The following is a 17,643-nucleotide window of genomic DNA, read 5'->3' as shown; positions in this document are numbered from 1 at the left end:
GAATCCACTACAACCTACCACAATAAACACTTTTAATATAATTAACCCTGACTTTTTAAAGAACAAGCCAAATAAAAGAAAGAAAGAAAGAAATCCAATAAACTGCTTAAGGAAAAAAATATATATAACCCATTTTAGAAAATCTTTGTATAATACTTAACAGTTTTTTTTTTTTTTTAAAGTTTGACTTTTAAAGGGCCAGATTCCAATTCTGCTGATCATCACTTAATTGGAACAGTTTGTTTTGCATCAATCCTGGATAAATGATATACTATGGAACAGAAGGTTTTACTAAGTTGCCTTGAACAGATTTCACACTGGTATATACACACAATAAGCCATCATATGAAGTTTAAACAATATAAGATGGCAACAGATTGCACAGTTGAGTCACTAAGGTAATGTAAAATAATTGTTCTAAAATGCACTATCATCATTAAGCAAACTATTTCTACAATGGGCCCAGCACGGTGCTAGGTGGTGGATTTATTAAGCATATTAACCATTGCTTTCATTATTAAGACTTGAAGGTATTACAGAACTTTCATTCATATTTTTAAAGGTTAAATGAGATTTTAAATGTACAATATAGTCATTACATAACAGGCACAGAATACTGTTTCATGACTAGGATAGTGAGTTTTGGGGTTTTTTTGGGGGGAGGGTGTTTAAGTGCACCAGCAACTCTATTTTCAAATGTTATAGAATTCTTAAGGATATGAACACCTCCATGTAAGAATGGAGTGCCTCACCCACTCATTTGTTTGTGTAATAAGTGTTTTAACACGGGCATGCCATTTCTGAGTTAAGGGTGAGGCTAAGCCATACTTCAGCGTTTTTGTATCAAGCAAAAACAATTTCAGCAACAGCACTCATTTCCCCTGGTAATTTTTTTTTTTTTTTTCATGGCGAGTTACTAAATGCTAGATGCTAGAGTCAAAAAGAAACCTGACATCTGGGGAGGTGTTGAAGGGGTGTTAATAGTTCTAGTTAGATGTTTGGGGGAGCATTGAGGATAGGATTTTTAAAACAGCAAATGCAAGGTCGGGGGGTGGTGGTCGGGGGGAGGTGGTGGATTATGGTTTCGTAGGACTCTCTCCCCTCTCCACTTTCTCTCGTCACCAATCCATATGCCCCCCAGTTTAGAGGCCGGTGCAGCGAGATTAAGCTGCAGGAAACCGAGAGGCTCCACAGCGCTGCCGCCCTGGCCTCGTGATGTAATTGTTATTTCTTATTCGGAGACAGAACCGAGGAGAGCTGCCGAAGAAGTGGCAGCCCTGCTCTTTTTTGCCTCGTCTGGTAGGGTCAAATTCTTCCCGGCCTGATGTCGATTCGCCGACTGACTCCGCCGGAGACTTCGCAGTGACAAAGCAGCTGAAGACAAACCCTGCCTCTGGGTCCTACGTCCGTCCAAGGAGCTGAACGGGGCACTCCTCAGGTCTCCTCCCCAGTGTTCCTCTCCAAGTCACTCCACATTTATTCCCGGGCGCCTGCTACGCGCTAAGGCGTGGGGTCAAAGTGACCCGGAGTTAGTGCCCGTGCCCCCCAAGATCAAAGCAGGACACATACAATTGCAAGGTGGTGGAAGCTGGGGGTGGGTGACAAGGAGCCGAGAGAACGCGCGTCTTGGGGGCGGGGGGGGGATGGGAGGGGGACGCCGAGGCGCCAGCACCCCGGCGGGACCTGGGCGTCCCGGCCCCCAGACTGTGTCCCAAACGCGAGCCCTCGGCCTGGGCGACGAGAACGAGCCCCCGGGGCCCGGGAGGAGCTGTCCAGGCGCCTCCGGCGGTCAGGGACGGCTGGACAGAGCCGCGAGCCGAGGGGGCCGGCTCGGGCGCGTGGAGCACCCACCTCTCCCGGCCGCCGCGGTCCTCCCGCCGCCTCGGGGGCCCTGCAGCCCCCGCCCGGCCATCCGGAGGGCGGGCACGGAGGAAAACAGCAAAACCGGGGTGTGTGTGGGGGGGGGGGGAGGCTCCTCAGCGCCCGGGAGCAGCGGGGACCCGAGCGGCTTCCTCCAGCCCCGGTGACAATGGGAGGGAGGGGGATAAAAGGGTTAAGAAACTTGGCTGAAGAGCTGAATGGCGTGGAGCGGCGAGGGGAGGGACTGGGCCGCGGCGGACTCGGCGGCGGAGGGAGGAGCGCGGCTGCGGGCGGGCGGCGAGCGAGGCGCTCAAAGTCAGCCTCGCAGACATTGCAGCAGAGCCCCGAACTCGGGAGGCGGCGGCGGCGGTGGAGGAGGAGGCGGCGGCGGCCGAGGCGGAGGGACGACCCGGCCCCGAGCCCTCCCGCCCGCCCGCGCACGCCCGCCGGTGGCCCCGCGGCCGCCCCTGCGCTTGGCAGCGCCGCCGACCTGAGGGAAGAGCTCGCCGGGGCGCCGGGGAGGACGGGGCGGCGGGGCGCCTTCGCGGAGGGAGCCTGACGGAGCCCGAGGCTCGGAGCCGCGGCGGCCTCGGGTGAGTGGCGGCCGCGGCCGGGGGCTCCGGGAGCGGCCGCGGGCGCCGCCGGAAACGGCCCGGGAGCGCGGCCCGCGGCGGCGGCGGGCAGGGCCGCGGGGGCGTCGGGGCTGCGGGGATGGCGCGGCCGCCGGCAGGAGCGAACGCGGACGGCGGGGTGGGCACGGCGGCGGGCAGGAAGCGTTTCCGGGGACGTTGCGCCCCTCCTGCCGCGTCCGCACCTTCCCGGGCACTCGGGGGGCCCGGGCAGCCGGGCGGGCAAGTTGTGGAGTTGGCCCCGGGCTCACCGGCCGGTCTGTGGCAGTCCTGGGCCGAGGGGCCGCCGCCGCGTGTCCCCTGAGGCGGCCCGGGCACGGCTGGCCCGGCCCGGGTCGCGCCCCCGCTCGGCTGCCCCCTCGGCCCGGAGTCCGGGCGCTTCTGGCCGCGCAGCTCTCGGTCTTGCTGCCCGGGGCGACCTGGGCGGCGCCGGGCGCTGCTACCCGCCTCTCGCCCGGTGCCTCCCGGCTCCGCGCTCGCCGGATTCCGGGTCGAGAAAAGTGAACAGGACTGGGGACAGCTCTCCGGGCCCCCCCACCCGACCCCCAAGCCTGGCCGATCGGTCCTTGTCTTCCCCCCGCACTCCCCCACCTTCCCCGAGGGCGAGGCTCTTTGGACCCAAGGCCTCAACCATCACTTTCAACCCCCGAGCGCGGAGCGGGGCTCTCGTTTGGGATGAGCCCGGTGGAGGTCCTGGGAGGCTTCTTTCCTCTCCTCTTACATCTCTGCCCTCCTTACTACTAGTGAATATTGTTTTATGAACGGTTTCCCTGGAAGTAGTCTACAAACCCTCCCATCCTTTCCAAAGTAGTTTCCAAATTTTAACCAAGAGTTGGTGTTCCGTCTGGAGGAACAAAGGAATCAACTGTGTCTCCGAGGCGAGCAAGCCCGGACTCTGACACATGTTGATCTCTGAAGCATTGCAGGCGGTTCTTACCATCTATCTCATGAGTGATTGCATGGGTTTCTGAAGATAGTCAAAGAACAGAATGATAAGTACTTTTGCGTTCAGTTTCTTAATAGGACATCTTATTTTAGACAAAAATTAAGACGTTCCTACCTGCAAGGACTTCTCTCTCAGTCGGTGGAACGAAGTTGGAGTTTGTCTCCGGTCATGTAAATGATTAAATTGTGAGATGGTCCGGGGCTGAAAAACTGTCTTCAGAGGGAGAAAGACTGTATAGGTGTCCAAAGTGAAAATAGGTGTTGGGTTCTATACCATGAATGCTCTTTACATTTGGGGGAGGGGAGTGGGATTTGTGAAGCAGAGGGCTTTGGTAACTCATTCTTTAAAGCTGTGAATCGCATTGAACCTACTTATTAGTGAATCATAGGTTTAGCAAGTGGGTGCATCTTCCTGATGGATTGTTCAGTGTTTAATCACCGGTTTGCCACTTTCGTGGAAGAGGCCTTGCAATGAGTGGACTTTTTAAACACATCTAGTGCTTCCATTGCCTGGCACCTAACTAGGCTGCTGCCTGGAGTATGTTGAAATGTTTTTCAACTTAGAAATAAGTTGCTTTGGTTTTGCTCGGGGGTTCATTGATGTTGAGTGGGTTTAGCTGGTTCTGATCATAAGGCTTCATCACCAGTAGCAACTTTTCTCTGTCTGGAATTAGTTCCTAGAGACAAAGAACAGTCGTCAGTCAATGAAACAGCTGTGGGATTGTTTCTCTGGTCCACTTCATTCACTCTGGTGGGGAAACACCTCCTTCCACACCTACCCCTGAAAGTGCCCTATGAGTAAATACGTATTTGGAAAAAAAAAAAAAAAGGTCTGCTCATTGTTAGTTTTACTCAAGTGAAATCTCTGCAGTGCTTTTGAAGCAATTGAAAACCTTGTTTAATATCTGCGGGAAAACTTGACTTAGATCCATATATTGCATTTGTCTCCAAAACTCTGTAGAACTTGGAGTTTACTAATTGAAACATCCTAAAAGATTGTAGGTCTGTAAGAAAGAAGTGTCTGTAGAAGAGGCTGAAGGCTCCTCTGACTCTTGCAGTTTTAAGAGCAAAACATCATGATAAAAAATAACCTATACCACCACCTAGAGTCTGTTTGTTAGTTTATTGCTCCTGAAGTTTGCTTAAATTGACATGTCTCTTGTGGTTCCAGTAGGGCCAAAAAATGATGAAGAAGTGCTAGCTTTCAAAAGGCCATCCGAGAGAACAATTATTTGTGTAATAAATAACAAGTGCCAATTTAAATTATCCATGGTGCCTTTAGAAATGAAAATTATGACATATCCAGTTGAGTGGCTATTCTCCAAAAGGTACTAATTCAAAAGAATTTAAAACAGGGAATTTTCAGTTTGTGCTCCAAGTTTGCTCTCTCTGATGGCTTCACGACTTTAATGCATTATTAACCAGAAATTTAAGAAATGTTACAGATTAAATGTCATTAAGACTTTCTGAGGTCTGTTTCAAATAGAAGCAATGATAAAAGTATAAAGGAATGTTAAAACGCCAGAAATTCTGGAGATTCACAAGGTACGAGAGAGTGTAGGCAAAGTAGACTGAGGCTTCAGAGATGTTAAAAGTAAATCAGTGTGAAGTAAAGTGGTAATCTGTCTTGCTGGTAGTTTATGCTTGGTAAAGCAATCTGTTAAATGGGAGACCTGGGGATGGCAGCTTTAGTGCCATGTGGCTTATCACATTGTCTGGAGGAAGTAACGTTCCTTCTTTAAATGGTGTAACCTGAGAGAAAGATGGCCTCCAAGATCTTTAATTAAGTACCCGTTGAACAGAGAGAACTAGAGCACTGTATTAATTCTGTCAAACATCACTATTTTAGAACATTGAGGACAACTAAAAATGAATTAACTCATATCTGAAAGCAGAGTTTTATGGAAGGTGACAGATGAGGCAAAATATGTCAATCTAATGGAACAAGTAGGGAGATAAGAAGATATGTCATCCTTGGCTCTCTAGAAAGATGAGAGGGAAGAAGCTTATTATTAATTGTACAGATTTCATTGCAAACCAATAATAGGCGGCAATGATACAGAAGGTGATGTTAAATCAAAGTGGCTTAGGATATGTGATGGTAAAGGGATGAGACTTTAATTTTAAGACTTGCAGAATGTAAGACATTTGAAAGCTCCTATTTTAAGTGTTATTTTGGAAAAGTAGTTTTATGTATCAGGTTAAAAGATAATTCTGCCAAAATAAGTTCAAAACATCCAATTTTCATCAAGAAAGTGTTGTTCAGCTTAAACTGTGATAGGATCACTTTTGTTTTTCAGACTTTAGATTGCCAGATACCGTTAGTTTTTAGAGTGTAGGTTAATAAAGAAGAATTCTTGTTTATCTGTCAGTGCTACACCTCTCTCTCTATTGCTCTCTCCTCTCCTGCCCCCTTTTCTAAAGTAAACCGCTTCTACAATTTGGGATGTGTTCTTTCATGAAAATGCCTTCATTTGTAGCTTCCCTTCTCAGCTATTATGGTGAGGGGCAGTTTCTTTACTCGGGTGCTTTTTCCATATGCCCCTTCAGGAGGCTAATACACCATCCGGGTGCATTTCGTTTTGTTTTAATACTGATTTACTGTTCTGTGGGTGAAGACAAGGGAAAGAAGCATTTGCTCTTTTAACAAAGCCCCTGTACCCACATCTTCCAACTGAGGAAATAGTTTTATGAAAAGTGTATTGATCACCAAAAAGCACATTGATTACTATTGAAAAGTCAAACATTCTCAACAGAATAGGGCAGGGGGAGGGACCTCAGGATAATACACTTGAATCCCTGAACTGAATTGTTTAAGATTCATTTCCTTAAGTTGCTGTCTGGAGGGTAATGAACAAACTCCTTCTGTAGGATTTAGACACCAGAACAATCACCGAAATGTAACAGGATGGTCACTAAGACTTGAAAAGGTAGAAATCAGGAGTGTCAGATGATGGAGCAGACCAGTGGAATGGGACTGAGGGTTATGTCCAGAGGTTGGAATGAACAAAAAGTAAATGGAGGAGAGAGATCTTGTTTCCGTATCCTGTTTGCATCTGATGCTGAAGCAGGGACATGAATTGCTGATGGTAATGGATTCCCTTTTATGAGTGCAGCAATATTATATAAATAGTGGTTGTTTGGAGGGGGGAAATGACAAATGCCCCATCTGTGCCTGTGCACACTTTGCATTTGAGTGTCTCTTAAATCTACCTAAGTTGGAAGATGAAAACTGGGTACCAGGATAGAACCAGGACTTACAGTTTGTTTGGAAGAAAATGAATTCATATTAGATCACCTTCTCTTTATTCTTTTAAGAACTTGTGTTTTAAGAACTTGTGTCTTCTAAGGGTCTTCCTGAACATGGAAGAGAGTGCTGCATTTGGGTAGTGAACTAGGGACTTCCTTTATAGGATTGCTGAAGAAGATAACTCAATGTCAATTACTACAGAAAGAATGTTTCCTTTAGGCACATTATCAGGGGCAGGGGAAAACTGCAAATAAGAGACATCTGAAGTCTTATCAGGGTTTCTTCACACATTATGTTATAAATGCCCATCTGTTGTTTTTTTGTTCCTTGAAATTTAACATTCAATTTGATGGATACTTAATATTTAGGATTCTAAAAATTAGAGGTCATTTAGAACAGACCTTTCCTTTCACTTTACTACAGTCATCAAGGGCAGTTTTAATTTTTCATAATAAATACAGCTACTGAGATAACATTATACTAACTGTTGCCATTATAATAGTACATTCTCTGCACCGAGAACCTTGAAATTCAAATGTATTCCTGCACTATATTGCAAATATTACAGATAAAGCATTACAAACCTTGTGATATTTTAGGGTGTCAATACATCCGAAACAACGTAATTTTTTTTCAAGTTCATAGAACATTGAGAAGATCAGAAAAGAGGGAAATGTGATACATTTTACCACCGTATTTGCATTTTGTTAAAATTAATACCTTAGACCATGCTAGGGATAACATTTCGCCTAGAACTCTAGGAGCAATAGAATGAGAGAGATTTAAAGAATTCATTGGGAGATTGGCAACTCAAAAATGTAGTTCTGAAAAAAAAAGGACCACTATACTCTATTTACTAAGTAGTAGTAAGATTTTTTTCTTATTGTCTTTACCAGATTTTAAGATAGATTGTTCCTGAAGATAATGTTATGGATAACTACCTGATTTGGATAAATCATCTGTTTTTTTTTTTTTTTGGTTGAAATAAATTCAAGGATAATTCCAGAATATGTTGAACTTCGGCAATATGTTGAAATTAAAGTTTCGAATATGTTGAAATTTTAGGAGGATGCTTGTGACATCCGTCCGTCCGTCCGTCCATCCTTCCGTCCTTCTCTCTCTCTCTCCCCCCCCCCCCAACTTTCTCCATCCACCTGTCCTCTTACCCACCCTTCCTTCTGTCTTACCTTCCTCTTTTAATAAATGAGGAGGGGGGAGCATTTTGTTAAGAAATTTGGAAATAGAATTTCTTCTCTGACAGGGTTAATAGTTGTGTTTGAAATTCAAAGCTAGCATGTTACACTCTCCCCAGGAAATTTTTTGGCTTGGTGTACCTCAGGGAATAAAAACTCTAAATTAAAACCCATCTAACCATAAGTGACTCTTAATCTCACAAAACAAACTGAGGGTTGCTGGAGGGAGGGGGTTTGGGAGAAGGGGGTGGTATTATGGACATTGGGGAGGGTATGTGCTTTGGTGAGTGCTGTGACGTGTGTAAACCTGGTGATTCACAGACCTGTACCCCTGGGGATAAAAATATATGTTTATAAAAAATGTCTTTAAGGATGAAAGGAAGAGACCCTGATTTGCCTTAAATTCCAGGTCACTCTGTGACTAAGCCTAGTGCTTCAAGAAATATTAAACTAGAAGTCTGCTGGGAACTTGAGTCATCAGCTTAAGATACCACTAGGACCAGGACCACTCTTACTGACCTGATGCTGGTGTTTATTCAGAGCTTTGGTGGAACGGACGGAGTCTCTTGCCCTTGACTTCTAATTAAGAGAGTCTTTTTTCAGTCACGTGTTAAGTGACAGGGCTTATTTTCAAATCTGTAATTTGGTGATGAATTGAGGACAGATCAGGAACTAAGGAATTAGGAGTGTCTCTTGTTATTGGGATGCTTTATTTTACCTGTACCAGCAATGTGAGGTTACTGGGTGAAAAGTCAGGGGATTCGTTTTAGATAGATAAGAGGAAAGCTTAAGTCACATAGTGGTTACACTAGCTTCTCTTTGTAGTTGTGGGCTTTTAATTGTTGAATTTGCCCATACTGTGTATAACATGTGAACATCTTAAATATGTTACCGTATTTTAAAAAGTCGGATGATAATTTAGCATTGCAGTAGTTAGGAAATCATGTTTATATGCAGTCTTAAAGTGAAAATAGTATTATAATTGTGTTGATTTAATAACATAATGTAGATAAGAGTACTTGCATGTGACAGAACATAATCAAAATTTGAGAATTAGAAGTTCGAGATAAAAAAAATTTCTCGGGGGCCTGGGTGGCTCAGTGGGTTAAGCCTCTCCTTCAGCTCAGGTCATGATCTCAGGGTCCTGGGATGGAGCCCAACATCGGGCTCTCTGCTCAGCAGGGAGGCTGCATCCCCCCCCCCGCCCCCCCGCCAACCCCCGACCCCCGCCTGCTTCTGCCTACTTGTGCTCTCTGTCAAATCAATAAATAAAATCTTTTTTAAAAAAAGGGTTTTATCTTTTAAGGCGTCTCTTCAGAATTTGAGAGACAGGAAGTCTTTAAGGGATTGTAACTGGTTTTTGAAAAGCATACTTTCTTAGATATTTTTTTGATTCTTGAATTTATGAATTTATAGTAATCTACAACAGAGTGGTGGATGTATACACTAGGAAAAAAAAAACAGATTAAGGGAAGGAGGGTAGATAGAAGAAGGGTACGAACACCAAGAAAAAGTACTAGAAAACCTGTGAAACCCTCCCAGGTAGGATATAATAAGAAACATCCTCAAAGGAATTAATCACAGTTTCACTTTTTTTCCTGTAAAAGGGGTATTTGTACAATGGATCATGTAGGCTCAAGTTTGATTTTTGGAAAATTAATTTTTAAGTATTTGTTATGTTTTCCCAAGTATACTTTTTCAAGCTTAGGATCTGCTACTAATACAATGTATGATACAGATAATGGGAAAGTCCTTTTGTTTCTCTGGGTAACATCATTAGATTATAGAGCAAGGGAGATTCGTTTGACTTCTAAGTTCTGGAATTCTGGTTCTATATATCGATGTATGCTGTTGTCAGTAAACAGTGAAGATTTCAAGCCTATGGTTTTAACAGGAGTAGACAAGGGGAAAAATTTGAAATAGAGAGAAGCTACCTTTTTTTGCATTGTCCTTTTTTATTAAGAGAAAGATCAAGAAAAGGAAGAGGATTGGGGGGCACCTGCTTTGGCCAGGCATTGAGCTGGCCCCTTTACAGTTCCATGTAGTATAATGCTATCATTTTCTCTACTTATAGAGATAAACCTAACCTGAAAAATTCTCGAGGTCACACACCTAATTTCATTGATAATGATTTGCTTTATCATGGGAATATGCCATCTTTATAAGAGAAAACCAGTCTCTATTTGATTTCTAGAATGCCATCAACGATCCTGCTCCCAAACTTGATAGCCGGAGAGCCGGAGAACTCAAGGAGCACATCCAGTCCACCCAGCCTGGATTCTCAAAAACCAGTCCTAGGAGGAAAGCACTCTTATTTCTGGTTGATAATTCTGCAGGAGTTATTGTTAATTCTCTGGAGAACTAATGCCCCATTCCCTGTGCTTACCTGAAAACTAAGCACCAAGGGCAACCATGCAAGCTCTTTTCCCTCCTCAAATGCTAACCCTTGGAAAGTATACCACAGAGTTACTATAATGTTCTTTGAAGCAGAGAAAGCAACTATGTTTCTCGATTTAATTCATTAGAACACCTTGTCATGGTCTTAATCCAGATATTCCCAAGGCTAATTATGTTTGTCTACTTCAAGGAGCAGTTGCCACAAATTCAAACCTGGAGCTCTTCCTGGTTGAAAAGTTAAAATTCTTGACTATAACGGTTCTTGACATGAATTTTGTTTCATTGCCCTATGTTCATCCACAATAATTTATTTTAAAGACTAAATTATGCTAATAAACTAGGCTCTTTGATACAAAGAGGAAATTAATAATATGTTTGTGAATTTACCAGAGGGAAGCAGATAGAAAGATGAGTATTTGGCTTCATTTGGGAGTAGACTATTGTCAGGAAAGAGATTTTTGATTTTAGGGAGGTTTGTGGCATATAGTGTATTTTTAAGTGTACATTAGACATGCTCTTTTATTGTTGAGGTCATGAGAAATGTAGTCCTAAACCTCTTTACCTCTTTTTACTTACCTCATTTAAAATTTATGGAATTTTGAACCCAAAAGAGTCAAGCCGAGGGTTGCCTGTGTGGCTCAGTCGGTTAAAACCTCTGCCTTCGGCTCAGGTCATGATCCCAGGGTCCTGGGATGAAGCCCCACATCAGCCTCTCTTCTTGGCAGGGAGCCTGCTTCCCTTCCTCTCTCTCTGTCTGCTTCTCTGCCTACTTTTGATCTCTGTCTGTCAAATGAATAAATAAAATCTTAAAAAAAAAAAGCCCGACTGGTTCCCTCTACATTAAAAGTTACAGTCAAATTCAAACCACATTGGAGACACAAGGATGAGTAATAACGCTCATATACATAATATTTTCTAGTGTGCTTTAGATTTTGAATTGCCAAGTAAATGTTGGATAAACAAAAGGGTTTCTATAAAACCTGAGAAAGAATGTTTTACTATGATGTTTTATTAAGAGGATGTATTGTATTTGGCCAGGTAAGAAAGAAACTACATAAGTGAACTATTGGAGGGGGGCAAACTTTCTAGGGTTCAGATACATATTTTCATATTTCCCTAACCCATCCATGCCTTTAAAAAATATTTAATTGAAATAGACTGAATCTCCATGAGGCCAGGGATTGAAGATAGAAATTTTGTATTCACCATCTGGTTCTTTCCCAATATCCAGATGTTTGGTGGTGTTGACGCAAAACTCAAAGAATTGCATTGTTTACTTTGTTAATAAAACATCGCTTTTACCTATCCTAGTAATTATTGACTGACCTGAATCAACGTCATATTTTCCTCTTCCTGTTTTGTTTTGTTTGGTTTTCAGCTTTTACGAGTTGAAGTAATTTCATAGAATCCTTAGATTTTCAGATTGGAAGGGAATTTGATAGAACCTAAGGATGCTCCAGGTTTAAGTATATTTGTCCTAGAGGTATTTTGTCCTCCCCATTTTCAAACAAGTTGGTTTTATAGAGGCATCATAATGGAAAAGCACATAGGATAGGTGGTTGGTATAAACTATAAATCAAACAGTAGTAAATGCTACTGTTTAGCCCTTACACACCTTTTTCTTTTGATCTTCCTTTCTCTCTCTCTCTCTCTTTTGTTTCCTCTTTTTCCTGTTTTCCCTTTTGTTTTCTCAATTTCTAACTTGTCCTTGTTTTTTTTTTTTTTTCTTTTTTCTTTATTGCCAGGGTATACCTGTGGTGCAATGGGGTAAAATTACTTGCTTATCTTCCAACATTGTTGTTAATGCTATGATGTATGGAAATGTGGAATCACTATATTGTACACCTGAAACTAATATTACACTGTATGTTGACTAACTGGAATTTAAATAAAAACTGGAAAAAAATAAAATAAAATATCCAAAACAGTTGCTTGCATTTTACAGAGGAGGAAATTGAACCCCTGAGAATTTTAGTAAATTTTAAAACTCATCCAGACAGCAGGGCCGCCTGGGTGGCTTAGTGGATTGTGCCTCTGCTTTCAGCTCAGGTCATGATCTCAGGGTCCTGGGATCGAGCCCCGCATCGGGCTCTCTGCTCAGCAGTGAGCCTGCTTCCTCCTCCCCCCCCCCCTCTCTGCCTGCCTTTCTGCCTACTTGTAATCTCTCTCTGTCAAATAAATAAATGAAAACCTAAAAAATAAATAAATAAATAAAATAAGGAATCCTGAGCTCCTTTAAAAAACAAAACAAAACTCATACGGATAGCAGTTGAGTAAACCCAGGATAAGAAATCAAATCTTAATTTATTTCACACTTTGTTTTATTAAGGCAGTCTCAGCAAGAGGGCTATGTACCAGGTGTTAAGAAGTAGTTATTAATCTTTGGTGATGGATCTAGCAGTAAAGTCCAAGCTGACCTCATGATAATCAGAAAGACGGTCTTGAGAAGCACAGTGAGGCAGAGCCAGCTACACCCCCCACCCCCAACGTCTTTGTAGCCTATTTTCTTCTCCTGGGACTGAAATATGGTCTTCAGAACAGTCTTACGGTTCATGTATTCTAGTAGTTGGAATGTTACTTTCTAGGCTGAGAATTTAAAACAAGTTTTACAGTGGAGCTATGCATCTATTCATGCGGCAGCTTTGTTCCTACATGTTATATACATTTTTGAGTTCTACTTAAAAACCAGTAGGGAAACTTCTCTTTGTAGGTTAACAGAGCCAGGTGCCTTTAGTTGGCTAGTGGGATCAAAATACTCACAGGTCAGCTCTGGTTATTACTGAAGAGTCATGTTCTAAAATCATCAGTGCAGATAGTTGGGTGTCTCAGTTCAATTGGGAATATAAGGTAAGGTTATGGCCCCTGTTTCAGTGCTCTCCTATGAAAAGGTAACAAGATGAGAGGGCACTGTGTGGACGAAGGTGGTGATGCCCTGAGCCAAGTGTGTCTAGATCCACCCTTCTAGAATGAGAGCAAGAGAAGAAACCTAAGGGTAGCCCAGACTGACCACATTTTAACCCTGGTGAAGCAGATTGAGAAGGAATATTCTCACTCCTGGGACAGTGGGCAAGAGTGTGTAGATGCTCACTACAGTCCCCAGGCCTCTAGTAAGATCAGATTTGTCTCTCACTGTTCTCTGTACTCCTTCCTGATTGTAATAGTCCCACTTGTTTAGTGATTGTGTTTCTCAGTAGACCCTAAGCTCTGTGAATAGGGGCTTTTCATCAGTGTACTTTTGGTACCATAGGTGCCTGGCACAGAGAAGGCTCTTATAAACATTTGTTGAAATGGACCGTACCAATCCCAGTTACTGGTAAAATCTGGTTTTGTGGGGGGGGGGGGGGTCAGGAATGGAGTCTTTATGTATTTATATATAATGGCAGCTAATTATTATCTGTAACTAATTCGTAGTAGCTACTGTTCTACAGGTTTTTTTTTTCTTTAGATTATTTAAATTAGGACTTCTAAAAGGGATAATATTTCTAAAAATTTATCATCATCTTTCTAGGCATATTAATTATGAAGAAAAATGTGAAACTATTGGTGACATTATAATTACTTGGCACTTAAAATTGTTTTATAATGCTAGGTTTCTTCAAAAATACACAAATGACAATATATTAGAAAACACATTTAGCGAAACCTTTGGGGGAACATTTAATTATTTCTTAAGGAAACAAATTTTTTATAGAGCCTTATAGATAGTCTCTTTAGGTTATGGTAATGTAAAATCCACCAGCTTGACACTTAATCGCATTGGATTTGACTCGTTGGGAAGAGGGAGGCATTTTGAAATCTCATGTCTAGAATTAATTTTGGTGTTAATTAATCTAAAAGTTAGAGGCCATCAAGAATGATTTGATGATTCAAACCTACTAAGTTGGAGGACTTACGTAGTATATGAAGCCCCTTTGCTGTTGTTTTAACTAGTAACTGCTCTTCTCTGGAGGTGAATCTTCTGTTAGAATACTGTTATAGTCAACTAGATTAATAATGCTAAGGTAGAGAAGAAATTTATTTTAAAATGGAGCTCAGAAATTTCTAAGCTAGCCATTTTCAAATGCAAAAGGAAATGTGTAGATTATCAGGGATATATATATTTACAACACTGAGATTTCACAAATGCTCTTAAAATAACTTTAATCCAGTTTCTTGCTTTGTGAAGACAAAAGTGTTTTTACTAAACTTCAAGCATGCTTGCAAGGGATGTCTTCTCTCATGGCTCGTATATATATTTTTTATGTCACATGCTTATAAATCATAGTAAAAAAGATATGCAGGCCACTGGACGATTGTCCAAAGTAAGAGGGTAGAAAAATTAGCACATTTACTAATTATGTGATATATTCTACTTTGTGCTTTCAACCTTGTTTTATCCTGATTAACTGAATTGTCTTTGCTTTTCATTGTTCCTTAATGTCAGTCAATATGTTAAGAGAATGCATGAATTCTATACATTGGTATAAATCTTCCAAAGTAGGATTCCTCAACAAAGACTCAAACTTAATCTCTATGTTCATAAACTGACTCTTGTAACGAAGACATGATGTGTCGTTTGAATTAACAACATTTTCCTTTACAGTAAAAAGGGTGAATAAGATTCTGAATCATTATTTCGCTGGTAATTTTCTCTGCTACCAGTGTTTGTTTTAGTTCTGACTACTCATCCATCCATGTATTTTACATTTTATACATCCTCCTATGCCTTCTGATAATGCCAACTGACACTTTCCTTTGAAGGTGTCATTCTAATAGCATGACCACATTTACTTTGAGTTTTAAACTCTGATGCCGTGTTTTCTTACACCTTAACACATAATAAATTCTGTCATTGGATTTAGTCATCATTTTAGTACAACACTGATCTTTCTGTGAAAAATTATGGTATGTTCCAATTAAAGGCATATTACCTTCACCTGTAAGGTTCTGGTGGAATGACAGCATTGATTAATACTGGAAATAGGTAAAGTGGGCTTTGGACAGTCAACAATAAGGACAAAATTAAAATCTGATGACTCATCTTCTGAAAATTGAAAATTAATATGCATTTTTTCACAAGAATCCCAGATGAAATCCAAAATTTGTTATCTGTTATTGATCTTTACATTGTTTCCATGTGTTACAGTGAGAGTAGTAAGAACGTTTTCTAGCGGTATGAAGAGAATGGAAGAGGAATAATAATGCACATTACTATATGTTACAAGTACCCCAGTGATGACAGCATGTTAGTTTGGACTATATCTGATTTGATTTTACACTGAATTTCTTTTTCACTGTAAACAAAAAACAAGGTTTTTTTGTCTATATATTTTGAAATTCTGATATATGGGAACAGAAATCCATATATTTATGGGTGTAAAAAAGAGGTATTTTCAAAAGATATCCAGCTATGAATTCGTCTGCTGGGGAGAAGTTGTGAGTTGTAATTGCTTAGTGTGGCTTAAGTCATTTTCTCTGTTGAATACTTAAATGAAGCATCAGGAAAGAAAGAAAAAATTGTATTCATACATATTGCCTTATATTCGAGTGTTGCAGAAGCTAGCCGTTCTTGATGACCATTGTTAGCCTTTAAAAAGAAGAAAAGAAATAGGGCGGGGATAGAAAGTCCTGTGTGCGTGGGGAAATTATTTCTGAGGTCCATTCACGTGCCCACATATTTTCCTTTAGGCCAGTTTGTGCAGTGCGACATGTGTAGTGCATTCTAGAGGATGGGGAGCGATCCACATTTGTGGTGAAAATATTAGTATCCTTAACATGCTATCAGTTGGTTTAACTATTAATCAGAGATACAGTGGAGAATAAAGGACTAGAGCCAGAGACAGGTTTCAGTATGGCTCAGCTGAAACTATGAAAGGGACAAGTCATTTAATGTTCTTCTGGACTCAGTTGGTAAAATAAGGGGGTTGGGCTAGAATCATAATTTGGTTCTTCTCAACTCTGTAAGAGTCAGTATCACTTCAAAAACGAGGTTTTACTGTTGCATGCGTGGAGTAACAGGGTGCATAGAACTAAGGGCTGGGAGGGTGTCCCTTATGATTTTTTGAGCTTGGCATTTAATATTTTACAGCAAAGTTTTTAGCTTAACATAATTGAACTTGTACTAGATAGGGTTAATAGGCTAGAACAAAAGGTCAAAGCATAAGGCATTAGGCTTAATTAAGGGAGAGCAGGAGTGGCAGGAGTATGTGACAGTTAAATGGGTTTCCCACAGACTAATGTCGGTTACAGTGCAACCATGCCTCAACTTAAGTGGGTTATTTTGTGCAAAGGGCAGCAGTGATTAGCAGTTTGACATGCCAGACACTTCTGGCCAATCCCATCTGTTTTAGAGGTTAAAAAAGCACACCTTTATGAGCTGATGGATTGATTTGTGTGCCCGTCTGGTAAAGATTAGAAGTCCAAGGCCAATGCAGTAAATGTCAGTTATGGAATATTGTACTTTCTCCGTTGGCTCATTGTTTTAACCGTCAACTGTTTTATAATGGTGGATTACTGCTGTTTATGGAGGTGGGTGCAGGCTGGGCGGGGGAACAGGTGAGAGAGGAAGAAAAATATTTCCTAGACAGAATTGTGAATGCACATATTCTTAGCAGGTGTTTCGAATGGAGATACGGCGTATTCTAGGCAGACTTGATTTTTATGGAGTGTTTTTGGCCTGTTCCTTACAGTTTAAGTCACGTTGTGCTTTTCTGAGTGTTATCTGAACAACCCTGTCAGTCCAGGATTTAATTTTACATACACAATTGTTAAGTTTCTTTATTTAGGTAACTCTTTTTCTGACACATGGGTAGTTTATCTCTGGATCATTATATATACTTAAAAGTATAATATTTTGTTCATTAACCTTCTGGGGAAGAAGAAAGAAAAAAGTAAAGAGAAAATGGAAAGAGGCACACACATACTTGAACACGCGTGCACACTTGCTTTGTGGGTAGGATTTACTAGGCTCACCTGAGATTGATGCTGTTAAAATAAGTGTATCTAAACCTGGAGTCGGACTTAACTTCTTTCTTCGAGAGCTGGAGGAGTGATGCCGTTAATACTGTTCGTTTTCAGTTCAAGGTTGTAGCCCATTTAAAGATACACAAAGGCTAGTCTGTGGCTACAAAAATTGGTTTTAACGTGTTCTGATATCCAAGGAAAGGAAAATCCTAAATTTGTGTGGATGGAATAGAACTTCAGATGTTGTGATTGTAATCAGTGAGCTGCGGGAACATAAGGCATTTGTTCAGTCACTTGGGTGGACAGAGGGAAGTGTTTCAGAAATAACAAAAAGTTGTCATCTTAATAGGAAATTAATATTGTCAACCTGAGATTTGAGTTTAAGTAAAAATGTGACCAAGAAAAAAAAATGTGACCAAGAACACTG

At 41.6% G+C, this 17,643-nt stretch overlaps 1 protein-coding gene across 3 annotated transcripts in view; it reads left to right on the top strand.

Annotated features, from left to right (window-relative positions):
- Positions 1-1,236: 1,236 nt before the first annotated feature.
- The window catches only part of NRIP1 (nuclear receptor interacting protein 1), a 102,960-nt gene continuing 86,553 nt past the window's right edge, over positions 1,237-17,643 (top strand). The window contains exon 1 of one of the 3 annotated variants that reach the window (XM_059164486.1): positions 1,237-1,438. The gene's annotated coding sequence lies outside the window, so the exon portion shown is untranslated. Of the gene's footprint in view, positions 1,439-2,366; positions 2,454-17,643 lie in introns of those variants that run through there. The other 2 variants (XM_059164487.1, XM_059164485.1) reach the window with 2 other exon arrangements.

Source organism: Mustela lutreola, chromosome 2 (assembly GCF_030435805.1).
Source record: "Mustela lutreola isolate mMusLut2 chromosome 2, mMusLut2.pri, whole genome shotgun sequence".
Lineage (NCBI taxonomy): Eukaryota > Metazoa > Chordata > Mammalia > Carnivora > Mustelidae > Mustela > Mustela lutreola.
This window is presented reverse-complemented; position numbering and strand designations above follow the sequence as displayed.